Source organism: Pinus tabuliformis, chromosome 1_1, assembly GCF_031772625.1.
Source record: "Pinus tabuliformis cultivar Carrire ecotype Pingquan chromosome 1_1, CPIR1, whole genome shotgun sequence".
NCBI lineage: Eukaryota > Viridiplantae > Streptophyta > Pinopsida > Pinales > Pinaceae > Pinus > Pinus tabuliformis.
This window is the reverse complement of record NC_142297.1, coordinates 333,043,887-333,070,722: the sequence shown is the minus strand read 5'-3', so window position 1 is coordinate 333,070,722 and position 26,836 is coordinate 333,043,887.

The following is a 26,836-nucleotide window of genomic DNA, read 5'->3' as shown; positions in this document are numbered from 1 at the left end:
CATTTTTATTCTTATAAAATTAAAAAATAAAAATAAAAAATTGCAACATTAAAAATTATATTAGTATGATGACGAAGATTATCGTCTCATTAAAATTTACTTTATTTCAAGTTTTTTAAATAATAACTATTTCTTTTTATTTTTTATGATGATGATGATGATGATGATGATGGTTAACGTCCGCTGAGACCAAAAATTGGTCTATCGGACCTAAAGAAACAAATTATTTATTTTGATTTAAGATTTTATTCCTATGCTCAAAAAGCTTGGAGAGAAGCCTCCCGAGCTCACTATAATTTTAACATTGTAAAAGGCTAGGAAGGTCAGTATTGTAACAAAGATTGTGAAACTGGGATCTAATGTGGTTGTACACGGGGCACTCTAAGAGGAAGTGGTTTTCATCCTCGATGTCCCTATTCTCACATATATGGCAGATCCTTTCCATCCATGGCGTTTTAGGAACTGCCCAACGACCTGTTTCACTATGGAGCTCATGAGAATTCGTTCTAATCTTTTCTATATTAATTTTCTTCTTTGAGCTAGTTAAAATAGAGAGATACTTTTGATCTTCTAGGGTGGGGTTGATGACTTTCTTATAATAACTTAATTTTCTTTTGGCCGCTAAATCTTTCTCACACCACATTTTTTCTTTGAACTTAGAAGTAACAATATCTTTAATGTTATTTATGTTTTGCAATGCATCATTCTAGTTGATCTCCCAATAGTTTAACCAGGCCCTTGTGTCTTTATGCCACCCCCGATTGAGCCTTAGGTGGTTTTGGCTGGAATTTAAAGCTAGCTTAGGAATTCTATGATCGTTTATGTTATTGAGTTTGTGCTTGTACAATAGAAAACTAATCATAGCTAGGCTCTCAATAGCAGAAATACCTACTTCTATAAGAAGAATAGGATAGGGTGTATTACTTTTAATTTTCAGGTTATAAGTTATAAAACGCTTCTGGATTTGCTCAATCTTTCTCCATGATTCTCTGGAGATGTTGCAGCCCCAAACCTCACAGCCATATAAGATAACATGAGTGACTAAAGTTTTAAAGAGGAACTTTTTTTTATCCTAGATTACAAGGTTTTCCGTTTTAAAATTATTTTCAAGACCAAAATAAGCTTTCCACCCCCCATTAATTCTTTTCTCAATGCTATGGTTCCAGTTGAGCTTGTGATGAATATCAATTCCTAGGCACTTGTAAGAACACACTTCCTCCAAGTTATTATTGTCATACATAAAATTAGCGTAAGTGTCCTTCTTGGATTTGATAATCATAACTTTTGTTTTGTCAGTGTTAACAATCATACCCATGGTAGAGCAGAAATCCTTAAGAAGCTTGAGTTGCTTATCAAGATCAGATGGGCATCTTGCCAAAAGAAAAATATCATCCACATAGAGAAGAAGGATGATGACTATCCCAGCTAAGATCGTGCTAGCACATCCTGCTTCCTCTAAATAGCCTTCGAGCTTATCGATGTAAATGCCAAACAGGGTAGGGGAGAGGGGGCAACCTTGTTTAACTCCGATGTTACACTTAATATCTTTCGACCACCCCTCATTGCTCTTTAGCTTGGCAATTACATTCTCGTATAACCTTATAGTGGCAGCTCTCAACTCGAGAGGAACCTTTAGCTCTTCTAATCTATTCCAAAGGTTGTATCTAGGAACCGTATCGAAAGCCTTTCTAAAGTCCACAAAGCAACAAAATAAATTTGATTTATCATTACGACATTCCTCTGCAATGATCCTAAGCGTAATGAGGTGGTCTGTTGTTGAGTGATGCCTTCTGAAACCTGCTTGGCCTTTAGCCCGCTTACCTTCACTTTCAAGCCATATGCTTAACTTCTTTTCCAAAATACTACCATATAACTTGGCTAAGAGAGGGATGATCATAATTGTCCGATAATTAGAGGGGTTATTTGTATCCCCACTTTTAAAAATAGGGATAATGAGGCTCTCAGTCCAAGGCTTAGGGAACCCTTGCTTGACTGCTTGATTGAAAAGCTTGCGGATGTGGGGGATGAGGACAGGACCTCCAATTTTTAAGATTTGCACCTGGTAACCTTCAATGTCCTTAGCTTTCCCATTAGCGAGGCGATTAACCGCAAACTTAATGTCTTCTAAAGAGAAAATTTATTTCGTTGTGAGCAGGGTTTCCAAATTATCCATGACATTTGGAGATTCATAAATCTTTTTAAGATAGAAATTCCAATCGTGAAGAGCAATTTTATTATTATCTTTAGTCTTCCTAGTCAGAATTTGCCTCCAAAATTTCTTAGGAGCTACCTTAGAGAGGTGTAAGAGATTCTCTTGTCTTTGACGAATGTACTGCCTCTTTTACCTTTTAATTAGGGATTTATATATTTTTATCTTGTCCATTTTAAGAGATTCATCAACAGCTTCCTTAATTGCTCTCCTCGCACTTTTACACTCTTTGTCATACCATGGATTGGTTTTGCTATTTCTTTTATTATTTGAAACTTCAATTGAGAACTTGTTAATAGAATATGAGAGGGTTGTAGTAAAATTATGATAGAGCTCTTTTATGTTGTCTATACTAGATAAAGGAAGCAAATTAGTTTTTAATTCATTTAGAAAGAGATCATTTTTATTTTTATCAAATATTAAGTTCTTTTGGCTGTAAGTATTATTTTCTGTGGGAACTCTATGCATGAAAAAATTGAGAGTTATAAGTAAAGGCCTATGATCAGAGTCAGGTTCGTGGTCGTTTAAGATGTCAAAATTTATTATTTCATTGTATAATGGGAGATCGGAAATAACGTAGTCTACCACACTGCTACCAAGTCCATGGATGCAGGTCATCTTACTGGAATTGGGCCACTTCTTTAGACTGTTGCAAATTATGAGATCCTGAGCACTACAAAGCTTGAATAGCTCCGACCCAAACAAATTTTCCCCGAGGTCTTCATAGCTCCTTTTGTACCTACTAGCCAAAGTAGGGTCTTCGTCTAACCAAAGAGGATTAGGGTTGGAATGATTTCTTAGAATAATAGCTTGGTTGTTTGAAGTTCGAGCATTAAATTCACCTATTAAAAGGATATTACCGTCATTCCTTAGGCTAGAAATATCATTCTCTAAAGCATTGTAAGGGTTAGTTTTATCTAGATTCTTCTTCTTATAGAAGTTAGAATTGATGGGGGGGAAATAACGTATTGCTATGTAGGACTTTTTATTATTAATATATCTGATCTCTATCCAACTATATTGGTTGTAAGGGTCGTTTTTATAAATCCTAGCATGGGGGGAGATGTTCTTCTTAATGTAACAACCTATTCCCGCAATGCCTCTACGGGAGGATCGCTTGTTCTAAGTAGACCATAGCGTAAAGCCATCTATGTTAGGGACCTTAGATTCTTCGTGCTCCCAAGTTTCAACAAGCAAAATAATATCAACATCATTTGAAATCCAACTTAGCTTGGGGCCTTTGTTCCATGGGAAGCCCCGACAGTTCCAAGAAAGGATCCGGAGCATGTTTAATTGCTATTGATTACTATTTTTTTGGTTTCTATCTCGAATAAAGGCTTTTCTATTTCTGATTATAGCCCATTTTCCATCCTTTCTAGCTTCTTTTACCTTTTGAATCTCCTTTCTTAATTCTGCTTGATCTTATGGAATGAGATCTTCATTTATGAATATTCCCGTTCCTTTTAGACTTGAGGTTTTACTAAGTATGTTGTACTTATGATCAGTGGAGCTCACCTTTATGCGGATTAGTCTTCCTTTATTCTCGGTTAATTTCCCCAACCTTGTTTCTTCTGTGAGACACACTGTTTCAATTTGTAATCTATTATGTAATTCTGTTTGGGCTAAGGCTAAAGTATCCTCATCTACTTCCTCTTTTAAACCAAAGATTATAGGGTTCAAGCCCCTTTTGTTACGTTCGTGGTCTAATTCTATTAATTTTTTCATTTCATCTTTAATTGGTTTGATATCTAACTTATCTACCACATTATTTAGGGTGAGGTGGCTATTAACTTTTTCTTCTAGTTCTTTAATCAGGTCTTTCATTTTAAGACTCTCTAAAGTATCAACATCTCCTTGCTGGGATGGTTGGTTAGTATCTTGGTTTTGTTTTTCTATAACCTGCAATCTAGTCTCCATTGCCTCCATTTTTTTCTCCAGTAGTTCTATTTTAGTTTCTATTTGTTTTTGGATTGTGTGTTCAAGAGATGCAAATTTATTTTCCAGCATGGCTTCTAACTCTTTTTGTAGCTTGGCTTCTCTTTCTTCTCTACGTTTCTCTAAAGACTCTATATACTCATAAAGGCCTTGTAGAGTAACTGTGCTAGGTCTGCCCTTGGTAATCTTTGGTAAATCTGGTGAAATATTCATACTTGAAACTATATGAGAAAATATGTATTAGAAAAAGGAAAAAAGAAAATGATAAGGAATGTGTGCACCTGATATCAACAAACCTGACTGCAGATCACCCATGCCCACCCTAGCCCGCAGATCGAAGAATATATGCGAAGAAATATATAGAGTATGTTTTTAACTCTTTCACCAAGCCTCAAAACTCTTTCACCAAAGAATGTATGCGAAGAATATATAAAGTACGTGTTTAACTTTTTCACCGAGCCTCAGAACTATTTCACCAAAGTATTTATAGAGTACGTGTTTAACTCTTTTACCGAGCCTAGAACTCTTTCACGGAAAAATATAGAGTATATTTTTAACTCTTTCACCGAGCCTCATAACTCTTTCACCGAAGAATATATAAAGTACGTGTTTAACTCTTTCACCGAGCCCCAAAACTCTTTCAACGAAAAATATATGCGAAGAATATATAAAGTACTCTTTCACCGAAAAATATACGCGAAGAATATAGAGTATATTAAAAAAACAAATTTACTACAGTTTTATAATTTAAATAAATTAATCGATTAAAAACTATAAATCTATAAAGAAAAAACATCATGAAGTTTTCTTTTATAATTAATAAAAAGTAATTCGTCTCATTAGAATTTACTTTATTTCAAGTTTTTAAATAATAACTATTTCTTAAATTTATTTTTTATATTAAAAAAACAAATTTACAACAATTTTATAATTTAAATAAGTTAATCGATTAAAAATTATAAATCTATAAGGAAACAACATTATGAAGTTTTCTTTTATAATTAATAAAAAATAATTCGTATAAGTAAACCTGAAACATAATCATGTATGGTTTAATGGTTTAGTAAAATATATGTATTTGTTTAATGATTAATATTTATGTATTAAACCATAATATATATTAAAGTTTAAGTTGTAATGTTAAACAAAAGCTATATAGTAGGTAGTTTATGTTGTTTAGCTTAATTAAATTAAAAAATAATAAAGATAATCATTTTATCACAAAAATAAAACAACTAATACATATTGTATTGTTGAATATCATGACTATAAATAAGAAATATATAAACTAATATTATTTATATTAACATATATGATAATAAGTTATCTTAAATTGAAAGTATAGAGAAAAACACTAAAGTTATGAAAATGGAAATAATAGAAAAAGGAAAAAAAATAAAAGTAAGAAAGTTAAATAAAAAAGAAATAAAAATTAAAAACAAAAAACTAGTAACTAATAGAAATAGAAGTTACTAAATATCACATAATAAAACCTCAACCAATTATCTTGCAAATAAATAAATTTAAATAATAAAAATAAATAAAGTAAATATTTAATAATAAATAATAATGAAAAAATAAAAAAATATTATAATTAAATATAAAAAAATATCATATATACATATATATATATATAACAATTTACTTCAATGTAAGTATTTACGAATATAAATATTGTTTATTCCATAAACAACAATATTGCATTTGTTCCTAGCGAGGCAACGGGGAAGCGAATGTCTGATTGTTCGCAACATATAAAGAGAAATAATAGATGTATCCCATGGCCTTCTCAATATTGCTCTCTGCAGTGAAGGTGAATGCTAAATTGTTGATTTATAGTTTGTATAAAATTTGGGATGTTTATTTAAGAATTATTGTTTTTTTAATTGTAAATGTAAATGAAGAAAATTTCACATAAAGAAATTTTTATTAATAATGTTAATTAAAGATTTGTTCTCGTTTAATCTTTTTCATTTTTGTAAAGGACTTCATTTGGTAGACCAATTACATAACAACGTCAGTGTCACTATGAGTTTAATTTTTTTCATTTTTGTAAAGGACCTGCAACTGGGTCAATTTTGGCATCATTTGGTAGACCAATTACATAACAACATCAATGTCACTATGAGTGAGTGTTAGAGTACTGGCCGACTATGAGTGTTAGAGCATTCAACGAAGAAATAACTAGTCACAAAATTAGTTTTTGTTTTTTATTATTTTAAAATTATTTATGAGGCACTAACAAATACCAAAAAGAAAACACCCTCCATGAAGGGAATTACATCCCATCAGAGTTTGTTGAACCAATAGAAAATTAGAAATAACATTACCAGAAATTAGAAATTTATTTTTGAATTCACTGAAAATAAAAATATTAAGCATTTTCTTGAAACTTTGAATAAAATTGCAAAAAAATCAACAAAATATTAAAAATTCAACCCTAAAAAAAAATTATTATTTCATTCAAAATTATTTTAATCTTTTAAAATGATTGTTTAAGAGAATTTGAATAGAATACATTTACTTACAAAATTGGCCAAAAATATTTTAGAAAAAACTATTTAAGAAGCCATTTTTTATTTATTTTTAATATTTGATTTTAAATTTAAAATAAAACACTAAATTATCGATACAATTTTAAAATTTAAAGATTGTTTTCCATTTAAAAAATATTTTAATTCATTTAAAAAATATTCATAAAAGCTATAGATTTAAAATATTTGTTTCAATGTCCCATATAGTTCATAAGAAACCATTTTCGAAAATGATTGGTAAATTTTCTAATATTCAATTTTAATTTTTTAATCAAATAATAAAATATTGACCTGAAACTTTAAATTTTTAAGAATTTTTTACGTATTGAAAGTTATATTTTAATTTTAATTATTTTTTACTTAAAAAGTACTACACTGAAGCCAGGTAGGAAACTACTTTGTTCGGTTTTAATATTTAAATTTAATTATTTAATAAAATCATAAAATATTTATATATTATGGAAGTTTAAATTGTGAAGAGTCATTTTAGATTTTATATATATATATATATATATAAAAGTAAGGATGAGAATTATATAATAGAAAAATAATGATAATAATTTAAAGAGAAACCAAACAAGTATCATAAATTTAAAGTTATGAAGTAGTTAAGGGTTTGTCTAATTAGAACATATTGTAAATAGAAATTTATGAAAATAAGTTGGTTATGCTAGATTTTGACATACATAGAAATGAGAAGGAAAAAAAGACTACTAGCATTATCCAAGAAAAAGAGTATAGTCTCCAAGAATTTGTGTCCGCTGGTTTCTACCCTCTTTCGAGGAGAAAGAGATGTTGGTTAATCTTCAGGTTAGAATAGCCTACATGTGGTCTATGCTATCAATTTTTTTCTTCAGCTCTTCCAATCTGATATAATTATCTTATTGAGTCCTCCTATACCTCCCTATGTTGCTTACAATATTAAAATGATGTTTAACCTTGTGCCAACTTTGTGTTATGATTGATGAAGTGATTGGACTCCTGCAATGTGCAAGTATAGTGAGAGTTGCAGCCGTATTGAACCTTGTGTAAACTTTGTGTTATGATCGATGAAGTGATTGGAGTGCATGCAATGTGTAATTATAGTGAGAGTTGCAACCCCCTTTCATTTAATTTAGCATCATATCAAAGTGGGGAAACATCCATTCCTAGACACCCTCCTTGAAAGAATCTAATAATATAATATCACACAAAAATCATTTTAAACTTTAATGTGAATAATTTAAAATAGTGCAGTTTTACTTTTATAAAATAAAATCAATAAAGAAATTAAAAACATTAAAAATTATATTATTATAATGAAAAAGACCATTTATAATTTTAAATTGAATAGTTGAAATATCATATTATTATTCTTATACAAAAATTAATTGCAACCAATTATGAAGATTATTGTCTTATTAAAAGTTTATATATATATATATATATATATTTAATTTAAAAATTAACTTAAAAAAAACAACTTTATTAAAATTTTAATAATTTACCCAATTACAAAATTATAAGCAAACAACAATATGAAGTCTCTTTTAAAATTGATAAAAACTAATTCCTATAAAGTCTCTTTTAAAATTGATAAAAACTAATTCCTATAAGTAGACATCAAACTTAATAGTGTATATTATATTAGGTTGGGTGATTTATCTCAATTAGTGATGATCATGTACGCAAACACTTTGGTCCAATCATATGTTTAAGTTGCCCGGTCAAATAAATTTAAAAAATATTTAACTGTTATTTTGAAATATTAATATTTTTATAATAAAATTAAATAAAATAAATATTTAATAATGAATGATGATTAAAAAGTAGATAAATATATTATAGTTGAATTTTATTTTGTTAATATGTGTATTGTGTATGCATTTGTGTGGTTATATATATATAAAGTTTACTTCAATGTAATTATATATACATATAAGAGTTTTTTATTCCACAAATAATATAACATTTGATCCAACCAAGGCTACGGGTAGAGGAGAAGCCGTGGTTTGGTTGTTCCCAACACACAATGAAATAACATATTTATCTGATGGTCTTCTATATATTGTGCTCTCCAGTGAAGGTGAATGCTAAATTGTTCATCTATGGTTTACATAAAATTTGGGATCTCTACCATTTGCTAATCATTGTTTCTTACACTGGAGATGTGGGTGAAGAAAGCTCTATATAAAGAAAGCTCCCCTAATAATATTAATTGGAGATTCATTCTCATTTAGCCCCGCCTCGGACACCCTCTCCCATCGTCTACGAAAAGACCTGTAACCACATAACAAACCAATAGCATAATAGTGCCAGTGTCAGTGTCTGAGCACTCACCGATGAAATAGCCACTCTTAAAATTAGTCATTTTCCAATTTTAAAATTATTTGTGAGGCACTAACAAATACCAAAAATAAAACACTCCTCACAAGGGAAATTATGTCCCATCATAACTCACTCAACCAATCAAAATTAAAAATAACATTTCCATAAAATAAGAAAATTATTTTTCAATCTATTAAAAAATAAAAATACTAAACATTTTCTCAGAATTTTATTGGAAAATCAACCCACTATGATGCTAGGCAAAAGCTAATAAAAAATATGATTCCATTCATAATCATTTACATTTTTTAAAAATTTTAAATAGAGTATATTTTCCTATAAAATTGGCCAGAAATAATTCATAGAAAACCATTTTAAGAACACCTTTCTATTTTTTTTAACATATTTTATTTTAATACTCAAATAAAACAATAAAGTTTAAATTTAAAATTTAAAAATTCTTTCAAAATTAACCCAAAAAAAATATCTAAATTTAAAATATTTTTTTCAATGTTTTAGAGATAATTCATAAGAAACCTTCTCGGAAAATGCTTTGTAATTATTTTAACATAATTTTAATCTTAAATTATTATTTTGTATTGAAATAAATGATTGACACGAAAGCTTAAATTTTAAAGTTTCTTTTTACAATTTAAAACTTATATTTTAAATTTTAACTTTTACTTAAAAAAATATAATATATAATAATATAATATATAATAATATATTTTCAATATCTAATATTATAATATTAGATTAGAAGCTAATTACTTTGTTTTATTGCAATATTTAGATTTAACTATTTAAACCTAATAAAATATTCACATTTACATGGAAGTTTTATATTTTAACTTTTAACTTTTTCTTTACTTAAAAATATAATATATAATAATATATTTTTAATATATAATATTATAATAGAAGCCAATTAAGAAACTACTTTTTTATTTTATTTTAATATTTAAATTTAATTATTTAAAAATAATAATATAGTCACATTTACATGGAAGTTTAAATCAGTTTTTTAGATTTTAAAAAATTATATATAGAGAAATAAGAAATTTTATATTAGGAAAAATAAAATTATATAAAAAAAACAATTTTGATATTAGTTTATTTTAAGGGAAATCAAATAAGTAATATAAGTTTAGAGTTTTGAGGTTGTTAAAGCTTTGTCTAACTAGAGCATATTGTAAGCAAAAATTCATAAAAATAATTTGTCTATGCCAAACCTTAACATACATCAATATGAGAAGGAAACAAAGTCTATTAGCATTGTATAAATAAAAAAGTACAATTTCTAAGAATCTATGTTGGTTGGTCACTACCCTCGTTCCAGAAGGAGGAGATGTTGGCTAATCTTCTGGCTAGAATGGCATGCATGTGGTCTACACTATCAATTTTTTTTATGAACTCTTCCAATATGATATAATTCTCTTGTTAATTCCTCATATACCTCCCTATATAACCTACAATATTGAAATGATGTTTAACCTTGTGCTTTGACAGTATACAATGTGCCAAATATAATGAGAGTTGCAACCTTCTCTCATTTGAGTTGACATCATATGCCAAATATAATGAGAGTTGCAACCTTCTCTCATTTTAGTTGGCATCATATCAAGGTGGAATGAAAAAATATAATAAAACACAAAAATCAAATTATAATTTTAAATTTTTTAAAATAAAAACAATAAAAAAAATGCAACCATTAAAAATTATATTAACATGATAAAGACAATTTTAAATTTTAAATTAAATTGTTTAAAATATTATATTTTTATTCTTATAAAAATACCAATTATATTAATATGATGAACTAGATTATTGTCTCATTAAAATTTACTTTATAAAAAATAAACAAATAATTTAATTTTTATATTAATACAAAACAACTTTGCTAAATTTTTGTAATTTTATTAGATTGCCAATTATAAAATTATAAGGAAACAACATTATGTATAAGTAAACATCAAACATAATCGTTTATATTCATTTAGTAAAATGGATGTATTTGCTTGATGAGTAATCTTTATAGAATAAAATATAAAATATTTATTAAAGTTTAAGTTGCAATGTTAAATAAATTTAAAAAATAATTAATTGTTATTTTTAAATATTAATATTTTTATAATAAAATTAAATAAGATAAATATTTTATTCGTTTATATTTATTTAGTAAAATGGATGTATTTTCTTGATGAGTAATATTGATAGAATAAAACATAAAATCTATATTAAAATTTAAGTTGCAATGTCAAATAAATTTAAAAAAATAATTAATTGTTATTTTCAAATATTAATATTTTGATAATAAAATTAAATAATATAATGAATGATTATTAAAAAAAGTAGAGAAATGTTTTATAATTAAGGATGGAGAGATGTTATTTTGTTTATATATATATATATATATATATATATATATATATATATATATATATAAGTTTACATTAATGTAATTATATAGACATATAAGGCTTTTTAATTTTACAAACAAGGTGTCTTAAACACTAGTTGGGGTTTGGCTTGACTGTGAATTTAAAATTAGATTATTATTCTTACTTATTATTTATGAAGAAATTAACAATGGCATGGAATTAAATGATAAAAAATATTTATTAGGAAATTTGATCATAAAATCGATTTAAGATGGATCTAAGTCGATGATCTAGATCTCCAAGGCTGAGGAAGATTCCAGCTGAGGTAACCATAAACCAACCTTTTAGCTTGGTAGGTAGCCCTACCAAGCTAGAGAGGGCTCTCTCCAAAGAATCACAGCCAAGGGGGTTGGATGGATTAGGGTTTTAGGCTAGGTATAAAGTACGAAGGTTTTTTTGGTTTGGTTTGATGGGGTTGTTGGATGAGGATTAGGTCAAAGAAGCTAGGTCAAGGAAAATAAGATATGATTGTAGACATTCAAAGGGGCAAGGTAGGTAGGTAGGCTAGCACATTAGGGTTTCTTGGGATGAGATGATTTCAGACAGGTGAGGAGCTAGGAAGAGCATGAAAGATGTATTCTTCCTAAACTGAAGAAAGATGAACAAACTATGAAAACTTCCCAAAAACAGACCATGTGAGATTATTTATGTTTATCAACTTGAAAGAGATCATAAAATATACATGAAATGGAATATGGACCAATAATACATTCATACAAATGAAACTGAAGAAAGAACAATGCTAGACACCCATACCATAGGTATCCCAAGGAAACAACTACCACTTATCTATTAAAATTGGCCAAATTCTGATACAATAGTGTCTCTAATCAATACTACAACATCCAACTGAGGCGAACCTTTGAAATGACTAAAAAATACAATATATAGACCTCAAAACAAACTCCTCCCAACCTCAGGGGTCGAATCCATGAGAGGAGAAGTAGTTCCACCAAAATCTGAACTGATAGCCAGAGTATAGGGAGATCTAAGTGACTCCTCCCTAATTACATTGAAATTGACTCATTTGACTTGATGATAAATTTTACCTGATGAATCTACCCCTGGGTAACTTATCCACATCATTATTACATTTATCATCTTCAATTACATAAGTGAAAACATCATTTTTCTGAGATGAAAGTCAAAATTACAGTGAAAATTCAAAAATATCAGCAAATGGTCAAGTGCGCCATTTTTCTACCAAGTGTGCCCTCACAATGTCAAGTGCGCCTTCCCTGTTACAAGTTGAGTTTGACTAAGTTGTAGGTGTCCAAATTAGGCTCAAGATAGCTTATTGGAAAGCCCTTCAAGTCTAATTTTTGAATATGCCTCCAGTTTGTAAAATGAAGCTAATTTGACCCCTTAAAACTTCATTCTCCCAAGACTTCTTAGTGCGTAGTGCCTAGGCCAAAAATTGAAGCAGAAACATGATTTTTTGCTTGTTTTTTCCCTCTCTACCTGGTAGTTTTTCAAACTAAGGCTGGAAAAGTTGTTTTCTTAGATATATCGGTCATTTGGCATCCACTAGTGGTCTTCATTTGCTCAAAAAGTGGCTCAAAAATGTGTGTAGCACCAAGGGCACTGCGCGTTTGACCATTTTATTGATATAGCGTTGTCCAGGAACACACAGAAAAAGACAAAACTTGCAAAAAATGAGCCAAAATGCTTCCAAATTGGTGAAGTGGCTGATTATGGTGTGGCTAGGCTTGGAGTGAAGCCTCTGCAAGTATATCAAGTTTCTTTTTCTTTTCCTGGTGAGTTAGGGCTTCAATATTTGCATTTGTTGCCTTGAGCTTTTCCCTTGCATTTATTTCTCTTTTGGCGGAATGTTTGGCCATCCTTATCTGAATTTCATTTTCTTGATTGGCCTTGTCTAGGAGCTTCTCTAAATTCTAGTTTACCTTTTCAAGCCAATGCTCCCAGTTCTCATTAATCATGATGGAACTGTTCACTCCATGTGAGCTAATTTGCAATCTCAGCCTCCTTTTGTCTTTCTAGTTCTAGAGCTCTTTTTAGCCCTCTAGTCCTAGGTCTGCTTTTGTTTCTTATTCAGGTTCACCATACCTGTCATAGGCTTCATCAAGCAATGCTTTAGCTTTAATTTCTTCTCTTTTTGCCTTAATGAGTTGAATCTCCATGACATCATGTTTGGCTTGAAGCTGTTGGTTTTCTTGCTCATAACATGGAATAATATATTTGGACCTCTCTAAGTTGGTCTGGAGCTCCCTGATGAGTGCATCTTTTTCCTTGATGACAATGCTAGTGTCCTCATTGTCATCACGCTCATCTAGTTCAACAAGGTCAAAATCCTTCTTTGTCTCATAGAGGTCCACCTACTCATGTTTGATCTCTGCCTGAACCTCTGTTTCTGTCATTTTTTCTTTGCCTTTGTGTACCTTCTTTGCTGGTGAAGAAGGCAAAGCCCCTCCCACAATTTGTGGGGAAAACACCTGCCTATGACCTCTTTGATAAGTATGTGCCAATGGCTCAACCTCAACCACATTAGCGCTCTTAGGCTTACTGACCTCAATCCTGCTAGGTGATCCAATGTCATGATGAAAAGGTGATGATGGTGGTGAATTTAGTGAAGGATACTGATTTGATGAATATGAATGTGCTGTGTGCTGGGTTGGGGGAATGGAAGTGGAAGTGTGAGATGATGAAGGCAGATTTTGTGCATGTTGAATAGATAGCTTAGTGAATATCTCATCAGCTATGAAGGTGCTCCATGTAATGTTCAGTTCTTTGAGATGATAGTAGACTATGATTTTGATGAGGGAATGATGGAAAAGCCTTCTCATTTGATGTTCATACTCTCTTTTTTGGACAATAAATTCCATCTTATCAATGCACCAGAAAAGGTAGTAGGATATGTTGAGCATATTTACCCTTGTGAAATACATTAAGAGCCGGATGTGATAGGTATAAAGTCTAGTAAATCTACCTTCGCATGAAAAGTGTTTCATGATAATCTTCATCATTGGGGCATATCTATCCAGGAGGTAAGAAAAATGAAAAAACCTCTTTTTCTCATTCTTGTACCTTGGTTTTATGAAAGGCTCATAGTAATGTTCCTCCAATTCACTTTTCTTGGACCATTTCTCCCCAACATTTGGGATCCCGGTGGAAGTTGATACAATGGCAGTGGATATAGTAAAAGTGACACCAACTAGAGTAACTTGGTTGTCATAGAAGTTAGATATGAAAAGTCTGGTCAACATGACATGGTGTTGGACTTTTTGAATTTGCTAATAGAATTCATAACAGCCAACATTTTTGAAAAATGTCACAGCCATAGGAGATGCCAAGAGTTCCCTGATATTTGTTGGCTCTAATCTGAATATTCTCGCCCCTTTGTGTGGTCTCTTCACCTCTGTTTCATCTCCCTCATTGTATGGTCTATTTTCTTCTTCTGCCATGGTGTCTTAATGTCAAAACCCTAGGGAGGTATGCATTGGTGGAATGTGGGTTTTAGGAATAAGGAATGGGAAAGGGAAATTTAGGTAGATGGTGCTAGGGATTTATGAAATGGGGGAGAGGATAGGGAGTAGTAATATGATGGAATTTAGGATGGAGAAAATATTTACAAGCTGGGGGTTGGGAGCCTAGGTAGTTGTAGCACGTAGGGCTTAGGGTATTGGGATAAATGGTCTAGGGAAAGGGAATTGTAATTAGGGAAGGGTATGAAAGTGTAGGGGAATTCAATTTGGGAATTGGGAGTACAATGGTGATTTAAGGGAGATACTAGGGTTTGAAATGAGTAAAGCAACAAATATTTAATGAAACTTTCAAAATACCATAAGGAACGACTGTAGGAGGAAGAAGAATGATATATTTAACTGTCACTTACTTGCTGGAGGTTGAAGACAATGTCGTTGAACCTTTGGAGGCAATTTGGCGAAGTCTGGAAGCACTTTTGGCTTTTCTAGGCAGGTGCGCAATGCCGCAAGAAAATGCACCCTATCTTTGCAGGTGCACAGCACCAGAAGCAAGTGCACAACACCACAAGAAAACACACCCTCCCTTTGGAAAACTCGCAACACTTGCTATATTTTTTGCAATTTCACCCAAAAACTTGAAAAATGCTCTCTTGGAGTTTTCTCAATGATGGTAGGAGACACATGAAGTTGAATTTGATGCTATGAAGGCTCTTATCCTTGAGGGAATTTGATTTTTTGATTTTGAAACCCACTTTCTAATGTTTCAATTCACCTTTGAAAGTTTTGCTAATTACCCTTTACACTTTGATTCTCTTCTTTCCAGATTGATGATGCTGGAGTTTGGCACTCTTTACATTTGACTTTGCTTTGGTGGAGTTGGCATAAAGAGTTTGATTTGGCAACTTAGGAACAATACTTATTACATATAGTGAACATAAAATTACATAAAAAAATAAAATAAAAATTACATCTCTTTTTTTTGAATGAAATTACACTTCAGTATGAAAATCATACTTTGAAACCAAAATTACAAATTTCGAAAACCATTTTTACATACTAACAAATCTTCTTCAAATGATATATATAATTATTATTTCAATCACTCTCACACTTTCGCTAACCTTATGAGATGAAATGGAGTATTATTGAACCTTGGAAAATGAAACCTGGTGACCTAATGGAACCTTGAATGACCAGACTCCATGTTGACTTGACTAACATAAAGACATGATGAAATGAACTTTTATGATTGATGTATGCATAGTAAGACATAAAGGTGGGCCAACAAGTATTGACTTTTGAGGGAGAGTGAGATTTTTTTTACTAGGGCTACCATCAGTGAGTAAATTTTTGAATGAGGACCTAGGTGGAATGACAAAAATTTCAGAATGGGACCCTAATATGATATGTAAAATGGAGTTTTGATCACTGATGGTAGTATGAAAATACTGACTCTAACATCGGCCTTATTGGGGATGGATGCTCCTTGGAGGTATTAAGAACACCATAGCTCAAGTGCCTAACCATGTGGGCCAATACTGTCAAAAACATAAACTGAAATGCATGACTAAATTCTCACAACTCGAATAACACAACTTGACTGAAAAATGACTCAATACTGGCTTACTTAACTCATGACTAAACTTTGAAAATGGCAGAAAATTAGTGAAGCTCCATGGCCTTCACTTCGAGCTCTGAACTCCAGTGATTCTCTACTTCACACTTGCAGAAAGTTAAACTGTTATTTACAATGAAATCGGGAAATTTATGAGAAGCATGTTTTCAGAAAAGATAGTGCTTAAGGAGCCTACCATTGACTGGTCCTCCTAAGCATGGTTCTCCATTCATCTCATCTAGCATGAAAGCATTTTGCCCTCGGAAAGCTGAAATATTATAAGGGCCTTTCCACAAATTTTCAAATTTACCATGCTTACCCTTGTCCTCGTTTCTGGCATCCCAACAGAGTACCACATCTCCAATTTTGAAGTCATCCTCCTTTGTTTTCTAGTCATAGATTTTCTTTATCTTTTCATGGAGCTTAGAGGTGTTATGAAATACCTCATCTCATGTCTGTTGTAGGTGAATCACTTGACTAATATGGCACTGTATATCATTCTCTTCACTTCCTGCTTCTTGTTACAATTTCATGATCGGGAATGCTAATGATGAAGGAAATATAGTATCTTCTCCATACACTATTTGAAAAGGAGAAAGTCCAATAGATTTCTTACTACTCACCCGATCTGCCCACAATGGATTGATCAATTTTTTGTGCCAATTCTTTTTATTGGCCTCCAACATTTTCTTGATGATGCTGATTAAGGATTTATTCTAGTACTCTGCCAAACCATTTCCTTGTGGGTAGTAAGTTGCTTAATGTCCCAACTTGATGCTATATTTGTCACAAAACTCAGTCATCTTTTTAGACTTGAATGTTGCCTCATTTTCTGTGATGATCTTATTAGGACAACCAAAACGGGACAAGATATTAGTTTCTAAAAACTCAATGATAACTTAATCTATTGCTTGCTCGGTTGGAATTGCTTCGGTCCATTTAGTAAAATAGTTTGTAGCTATCAATATCCACTTGTGTTGTGTGGATGATGATGGGTTAATCTCGCATATGAAGTCTAGGCCCCACTGCTGAAAAGGTTCATGAACTGATATAGGTTGTAGAGGCAAAGGAAGAAGTTTTCTTTTACCTTGGAAAACTTGGCACTCGTAACAACTCAACACCGCCTTATAGATATCTACAAAAAGTGTAGGCCAATAATAACCCGCTCTCAGTACTTTGTTGGTTGTGGTATTCCAGTACAAGTGACCCCCACAATCTCCTTTGTGGAATTCAGTTATTACCTCTTTAGACTCATCTTCAGTTAGACAGTTCAGCAGCACACCTCAAGGATCCTTCCAATAAAGTGTGTTGTCAATAATGCAATATTTAGAAGCCTTCAGCTTCAATGACCTGCTCTTAGCCTTAGACATGCCTGGAGGGGGGTCTAGATGTTGCAAAACATAAATAATATCAGAATATCATGGAGATGGTAAAAATATATCAGATACCTGAATGAGATCTACTTCTTCTTGATTATCGGACAATGGTGCTACAAGGTTGATATCTAGAGGATGGAGATTTGACTCAACCATGAGCTTGGCTAAGCCTCAACCCTTGATTAGACTGGTAGGCTTAATCTCAAGGTCATATTCTAATAATGCTGCTATCCATCTACCTCTTCTACCTTCTGGGTCATTCTTCACAAGAACTTCTTTTACTACTGCATTAGGCACATAAGTGAGAGTATGCGAATGTAAAATATAAACTCTGAAATCTTTCACCGCTTTTACCAAAGCCAAAACCTGTTTCTCTATGATGTTGCACTTAAGGGCTGCATCCATGATATAATGACTAAAAAATGCTATTAGAAGCTCAGCGTCATCCTTTTCTGCATCAAAACTACTACCATGGTATGCTCAGAAGCAAAGGAGATTATTATGAAATCAATGGAGTAATCGGGACTGATTAAAATAGGGGCAATGGTCAAGGCAAGCTTTACTACATGAAAATACTTGTGGGTTTCTTCAGACCACTTTACATCATTATCCTTTTTCAACATATTTTTCAACTCTCTAAGATGTTTAGCCAAATTAGGAATAAATCTGTGTAATAAATTCATCTTACCATTGAATGTTTGGATTTATTTCTTACTACGATGGAAATCAATTCATTGAATGGCTTCTACACGTGAAGGGTCAATTCGAATTCCATCCTTTGAAATGATGTGGCTGAGAAGTTTACCTTCCTCCATGGAAAATAACCTCTTCTTCAAGTTGAGAGAGATACTGAACTTTCTGCATCTATGGAAAATAACTCTTAAATGATGCAAATTCTCATCATCTGAATGTGAAAATACTATTACATCATCTAAATATACAACCAAGAAAACATCTTTTTCATTATAAAAGGTTATGTGCATGGCACGCTGAAAAGTGGCCCCTACATTTTTGAGACCGAATAGCATTTTTTCATATTTGAATGTTCCCCAAGGTGTGGTAAAAGTTTTCTTGTCTTGATCATCTTCGTGCACTAAAATCTAATAGTAACCAGAGTAGCCATCTAGCAGTGACATTCGAGAAGCGCCAATAACTCTCTGAAGGATATGGTGCATTTTCAAAAGTGCATAATTGTCTTTCAGATACACTTTGTTTAAGTTTCTTAAGTCTATGAAGAGCCTTATTCCTCCCATCTTGTTTCTCATTAGAACTAGATTTTATATCAAATTCGAGAATCTGATAGGAACAATGATGCCTGCCTTGAAAATTCTATTAACTTCTTTCTCTATGGTTGGCAGCAACATTGGGTTGATTAGATTTTGTCTAAAGGGCTTTTGATCGGGTTTAATTGGGATAATATGCTGAATTATTTTCTTGTCGTACTCCTTTAAGTCTACATAATCCAATGCAAAAACATCAGAGAATTCAGACAGTAAATGAATACACTTTTCTTTTACCTCTAGGGATAATGATTTGGACAACTTGATCATTTTTGGTTTGTCTATTGTTCCAATGTTCACGTCTTCGACACCTTTCTCATAGGAACCGAAGAGGGCTTCCTTGCTACATCATCTATCAAACAAATCTTCCAAAGGTATAAGACCTTTTGGAATATTGTTGTCCTTTAGTTGTAGTATATCAACTTGAGCTACCTCGATGACTTGACCATCCTTGTCATAAAATTCATCAATGGAAGAATTCTCAAACTTTCCTTCACTCTGAAGAAACTTATTTCCCTGCTTATCATCCGAGAATACTTGCCAATATCACAAGTTATCGGGAACAGAGGGCCCATGTTTTACATGAATCTCAAATTTCCTATTTGAAAAGATGGGGATTTTGAAATTACTTGCAATTGCAGCCATGAATCTCCCATAAGATTTTGACTCCTTGGCACAACTGAAAGTTTATACTCAAGAAACATTCTCAAAATATCTAAAACAACATTCCTATATTGTCTCATTCATGAATGGTGAGCTTGATATTCACCTTTAACTTGCTTGATCACAAGTTTTGAATCACCATACACAGAAATTCTTTGTTCACCCAATTTTTTCAAGATCTTTAAGCTCATGATCAGCGCTTCGTACTCCACCTCATTGTTAGCGCAACCAAAAGCTAAATTGTACGAGCATAATCTAACATTCTAAGGGATGTCACCTTGCTGATGATGTGGAATTTGGATCCAAATGCTAATGCCTACCCCATATTTCACAAGAGCACCATCAAAGTCCATGGTCCAAATACCATGCTCTTCTTCCAAGGGCTGGAAATCTGGTTTCTGTTTTAGCTCAACTTTCTGAACGCTCTCTTCATGCTTTTCTGAACCTTCCATTAGCTTTTCTAATGGTTGTTCTGAGCCTTTCGCTGCCTTGTTCGATGGCTGTTTTGGTGAACTTGACAGATTTTCTTTTCCCTTATCTAAATTTTTTCTTATACAGTCAGAAATCTCTGTTACATCTTCTATTTCTACAAGCTGACTATCTACATCATTCAATCCACTATCATTATATAAAATAAATTATTCCAAATATGTATGTACAACATTTATAGGATTATTATTTGGCATCTCCTTGATAGTTATCATGAATTTCATTTTGGTTTCTCGGTACAATTTCCTCAATTGCCTGAAAATTGGGATGGTGGCATAGGAGAATTCTAACTGCAGTGTGCCTCTTAGTTTCGCTCCTCAGGACCTTAACAGTAACATACAAAACCGTGGTGGTATATCATGTACCACCACATCCATTAAAACATTCTTTGTCGGGGTTCGGTACAGGGATACTACCAAATCCTTGATTAGACCAAGACAATGGACCTTACCAGAATCAAAAGAGTACAAGTCATGGTATTTACGAATTATATCTAGACCTAAATTTTCCATGATGGCTTTGGGCATTAAATTATGGGAGGCTCTGGAGTCAAGCATGGAGTTATGAAGGATGCACTGGTGGATTCTTAGCCTCGGGTAAAATGGAGGAACCTCACTAGCTTCTGATTGACCATTTATGGTTGGACCAAAAATTAATTCAAGCTGGTCATCCTCAACGTTAACCATGTTGGAGAAAGGATCAAATTTCAACATTTTAACTATATCATACTTATAATGACTATTTTTGACTAGTTTAGTAAGAGGGACTGACACTTTTAGCTTTGAAATTGTAATTTCTAGATTGAATGAGCCAGATTTATCTACCTCCTTTTGGATGATGTTTCTCTTCTCGGGCTGATCTTTTGATGTATGATCCTACTTTTGACTGTCATGTTCCTTGTTCGAATTGCTTGTAGATGGATGATTTCCTTTGTTTCGGTTAGCTGCTACAAGTTCTTTACCTTTACTTTGATTACCTTGAGAATTTGTCTTATGTTGGGCATCCTTCTGCTGTGATGCCCTTTTCTGAATGGGAGTGATCAAGATATCCCTGTTTCTCAAGGAATACTGCTTCTATTGAGAGGTGTGTGCATTCGAGTATCCTCTTTGATAATCATCTGATTAGGTTTCCAATGCATAGTCATTTGCCAGTATGTAGTCTTCATCTTTGGGTCCTTCTGTCTTCTCGATGTACTCCTAATTTTCAGTCAACAAAATGGGATGGTAATCTTCCCTGAAGAGGTGGTTTTCCTCGACAATCAGGTCTGTTTCATCCTCTGCTTCTCCTTGAGCATCATTTTGCTGCAAGGGTGTCCAAATTTGTTGTTGAGATGTTGATGCCTCAGGAGCTCTCTGCTCTCTTTGTTTTATCCTGTACTGAGGCTATTGTTGGTTTCTAAAATTAGGATTTCTGACTTGTGGGTCTAACTGTCTATCTGAATTTATCATTCGGCCAACCTTCCTCTCCATGGTTTTGATCAGTGTGTCTAGTTTAAGATTGGTGGAAGAAGAAGGTTCCTCTTTAATTGTTACTTTCTTCTCTGGTTTCTCATGTTTAATTGAGACTTTTTAATCATTAAATTTGCTTCCATGCTTACTGCATTATGCTACATTTCTTCCAAAGTTGTAGGATATCTTTCCCTTAGTTGATAATCCATCTCTAGATCAAAGGCATCCGGATAGTGTAGAAGTGCCAAATCAGGTGGAGGTTACATGTTATTCGGAAAGGAATTTTAGGTCTGATTGAACCTTATAGTAAAATATCGAATTGTCTCATTTGGACCCCTCTTCAATGTATTGTACTATGCCAAAATCTGCAATGGATTTTTCTTCTCCCGCCACTGGGCTAAGAACAACTCATTTAGCCTCTAAGAAGTATCAATGGAGCCAGCTACCAAACCACATAACCATTTTTTCACATCTCCAGAAAAACTCTGAGCTATTAGTCTCGTTTTGGCATCATCAACATCAACTTCCTCTAGATCAATGAAATCAACCATTTTGTTAGTATGTTGTTTTGCTATGACTCTCGGGCTACCATCAAAAAGAGGAAGTCTCTAGCCATAGGTATGAGGTAAATCTGCCAACTGAGCAGGCAATACTAAAGGAGAAAATCTCTCCATGACTACTAACGGTGGGTTTATGGGAACTACAATGGGTTGGTTTTGCTAGTATGAATATGAAGGTAAGGATTTCAAAGGAGGTGGATTTACAGAAGTCGATACGATGGTTGATGTGTTTGAGGATACAATAGGGGATGTGACAGTGGATGTATTCAGAGGTGAAATAGAAGATACAACAGAAGAAGATTTCAAGATGATACTGGATATAGGATTTTTCTGCAGTAATTTGAAGTTGGTCCGCTAGGCTTTGAAGTTTATTGAAATTAGACCAAAGTTCGTGCTCAAGTTTTGAAAACTAGGATTTGACAGAAGGTTGAGTAAACAAAGATTTCGAGGCGGGTAAGTATGAATCAGAATTTATGTGATAAAACACTATCTCTGTAAGACAAGACTCAGACTTTGAACGAAATAGGGATATCTCAAATTGAATATCAAAATTAATATCCTCAACACTTAGTATTTGATCTGGCAGGGAAGTGGCTCTTTCCAATTTTTTACTTTCAGTCTCGAGGAAAGGGATTTTAGGTTTTCTTATGATCCGGAATTAAACAGGAACGCAACAAAATATAGAGATAACCATAAACACATATATGCAGCGGAAATAATACTTCATTTCATTAATGTAAAATACTGAAAAATGCTTACAAACAGTAATGGAAATGAACCAGCTAGGGCGATGGTAGCTTATCTCTGAGAAGAGATGTGTGGTGGCTACATGCCTCTGAACTATGTTACAATGAGGCTCGAAGGCCTATTTATTGTTGAGAAATAATGGAAAGCCCTTAACATTGCAAAACCTAACCCTAGAAGATGAAACGCCAAACTGTGGGCCTTGTTTGGGTAAATTGGTACATCAACTTCCTGGGGTCGTAACTTTGGCATACGATCTCTGTTTGACACGTACAATAGCTCGCTAGAAAGATCTATCCGAGCACTACCAGTTTGGGAATGGGATCCCTAGATTACTAAAAAAATGTCATTTAGGGCCTCAAAATGGCTCCGAAAGTTCAAGACCTTAAAAACTACTAAAAATAGTAAGTTGTGCTACAATTAAGGAAACTGAAAATGCCGAGAGAAACAATGGTGGGGGTCCAGGTGGACTTGGTAGGTGGCCACCAATATCCACTTGGATCATTCCTCCCCCCTTAGGAAGCAGTGGTCCCCATTGCGTTGAGTTCCTCCATGAGATGAGGAAACTTTTGCTGAACTTGGTCATTGGTGAGCCACTTGTCCTGGTGAAGGAGTTGGCCTACGCTGACAACTCGATACTGTTAGGCCCCTACACTAGTAGTATAGGGGCCTAACATGCCCCTATACTACTAGTGTAGGAGCCTAACCGATACAGTTGGATATTCTGTTGGTGAGTGTTCTTGATCTGTATGTCCATCATCCGATCAGTTACAGCTTGTTCCATGCAATCTGGATTTAATTCTGTGGGTGTGAGCTATTCTACAATGTCGGATGTGTCTAGCAATGGTGGAAAGTATGGTCGAAGGCGGTCCACATTGAATACTAGGTGCAGGCCAAGGAATGGAGGAATGTTGAGCTCAAATGCATTATCTCCCACAACCTTAGTAATGGTGTAAGGACCATAGCAGATTGGTCTCAGTTTTTGATAGGCTCCAGTAAGGCGTTCCTTTTGCAAATGCAACTAGACTTTGTCGCCCACCTGAAACTTGTGTGGCACCTGATGTTGATCATGTCACTGCTTATACTTGGCATTTGATTTCTCCAAAATTTCATGGACCTACTGGCGAATATGTTGGATGTGCTCAATGAAGCTGATTTCCTTGTCTATTTCGGACTGGACATGAGTCAAATCTGTGTGAGTAGTTGCAAGTGGCATGGCCACAACAATGGGGCATAGTTGCTGGAATCCCAAGCCCACCTGAAAAGGGTTGTTGCCAGTTAGGCTGTGAAGAGCTCGGTTGTAGCTGTGTTGAACATAAGGGAGGCTCTCGTCCCATGTGCGTGGATGCTTTGAGTTGTACGTGCGCAGAATGTGTATAATCATCCTATTGACAACCTGTGTCTAGCCATCAGTTTGAGGATGGAAGTTTGTGGCCTTAGTGAGTTTGGTGTCCAGCATTGACCAGAGGCTGGACCAAAATATATTGAGGAACCAACTATCCCAATCTGAGATGATAGACTGTGGGATCCCAAAGTGCACCACACTCTTTTAAAGAAGAGTTTAGCAGTGGCCTCTGTTGTGATATTCTTCTTGCAAGCCGCCATAATGGCCATCTTCGAGAACCTGTCGACGACCACAAAAACACAGTCATTTCCATGCTTAGTGGAAGGAAGGCCTAACATGTAATCCATGGAGATGGATTCCTAAGGTCGACCAGGGGTAGGTAGCAGGGTATAGAGGCCTTGCTTCTTGATGGTCGGTTTGGAAATGGCACAAGCAGTACATGATCTAATGTACTTCCCAACATCCTGTCGAAGATTCAGCCAATAGAAATACTTTTGTAGTATTGCCACTGTTTTCTCGACCTCAAAATGCCCAACAACATGAATGTAGTGTGGTTCCCAAATCATCTTGGCATGCTCGCTTGAAGGAACACAAAGGTGACCCAGGTGTTATAACAAGGCATCCTGGAGGTGAAAACTGGAACATGTCGACACTCCAAGAGTGTCTGGTATGTGTGGTTGAATTTTGGGTCACTTTTGTAGAGAAGTGGCCAATCAGAAATATCGTGCCCACAAGAGTTGAGCACGGTGGTTAACACCATGATCGGTGGTCGACTGAGGCAATCTGCAACAATATTGGTGTTGCCCTTCTTATACTTGATATTCAAATGGAACTGTTGCAGGTATGTAGACCACTTCTGATGGTGATCATTCTACAATTTCCCTTGGGTCTGTATGAACTGTAGGGGTCGGTGGTCTATGTGGATGACCATTTCCTTCCCCAAAATGTAATGCTTCCATTGTCAGCAGGCCTGCACAATGGAATACATATCTTTATCATAAGTAGGATACTTTCGAACTGTGTCTGAAAGTGTTTCACTATGATATGCCACTAGATGCCGATGTTGAGTAAGGACTACCCCAATAGCATAGTCAGAGGCATCTGTCTCGACCTCAAATGGTTGTTGTAAATCTGGTAACGCAAGCACTGGTGTCGTGCACATACGATCTTTCAACTCTATGAATGCCTTCTGTTGAGATTCAGACCAAAAGAATTTTGCTTTCGCTCCTCCCTTGGTGACTTGACTCAAGGGCCAAGTGATATGAGAAAACCCCAACACGAACCTGCGGTAGAAGTTGGCAAGACCTAGAAAGCTGTGGAGCTCTGTCAAAGTGGTTGGAGATGGACAATACCGAATGACTTGGATCATGGCTGGATCCACATGCACCCCGTGTTCATCAATAATGTATCCTAGATACTAAACCTGGGTCATGCCAAAAGTGTATTTCTCCAAACTGGCACATAGCTTGTGTTGCCGCAGTGTTTGGAGAACCTGTCAAATGTGGTGGAGGTTCTCTTCCCAACTCTGGTTGAAGATCAGAATGTCATCCAAGTATACCACTACAAATGAGTTTGTGAATGGCCGCAAGATGTCATCCATTAGCCTCATGAAGGCTGCAGGAGCATTCGTCAACCCAAAAGGCATAACCAACCATTCAAAAAGGCCCTCCTTGGCTTTGAAGGCAGTCTTCCACACATCAGAGGATTTGATTGGTACCTGGTGATATCCTGAATTTAGATCGATCTTGCTGAAATATTTTTCCCCTTTTAGTTGGTCCAGGAGGTCATCAATCCACGGGATCAGGTACCTATTATAGACAGTGATCTTGTTCAGCGCCCGATAGTCAATACAGAGTCTCCAAGTCCCATCCTTCTTCTATACCAACACGATCGGGCTCCCACAAGGCGATGAACTCGGACGGATGTGACCTTTCTACAATAGCTCCTGAATCTGCCTCTTGATTTCATCGTTCTCCAGAATGGAGCACCGATAAATTGGTCCATTGGGTAGCGGCGCAATTGGGGTCAGATCGATGGAGTGCTTGACCCGACAGTGCAAAGGAACCCCTGTGGGGGAGGCGAAGATGTCCTCGTACTCCTCCACGACCTTGTCCATCTGTAGTTGTCGTGCAGAGGGGCCCTGTCTGGAGGCCATGGCCACCATCTTCTTCTTTCCTTCAGGGTGTATCATCAGGAAAACAAATTTCCTAGTTTTGGAAATGAGCTTACTGCATTGTTTTGCAGTAATCAAAGAGATGGCGGTAGGTGGTGCTACCTCTGGTATCTTGTACAACTTATTTCCCTATGTAATAATAATAGCACAAGGCCTTGATTCATACACAGCATGTCGCTTCCACAAGTATGGTTGTCCTAATAATACATCACAAACTTCAAGGGGAGCAATGTCACACAATACCTCATCTGTGAAGGGCTTGATATTGTACGAA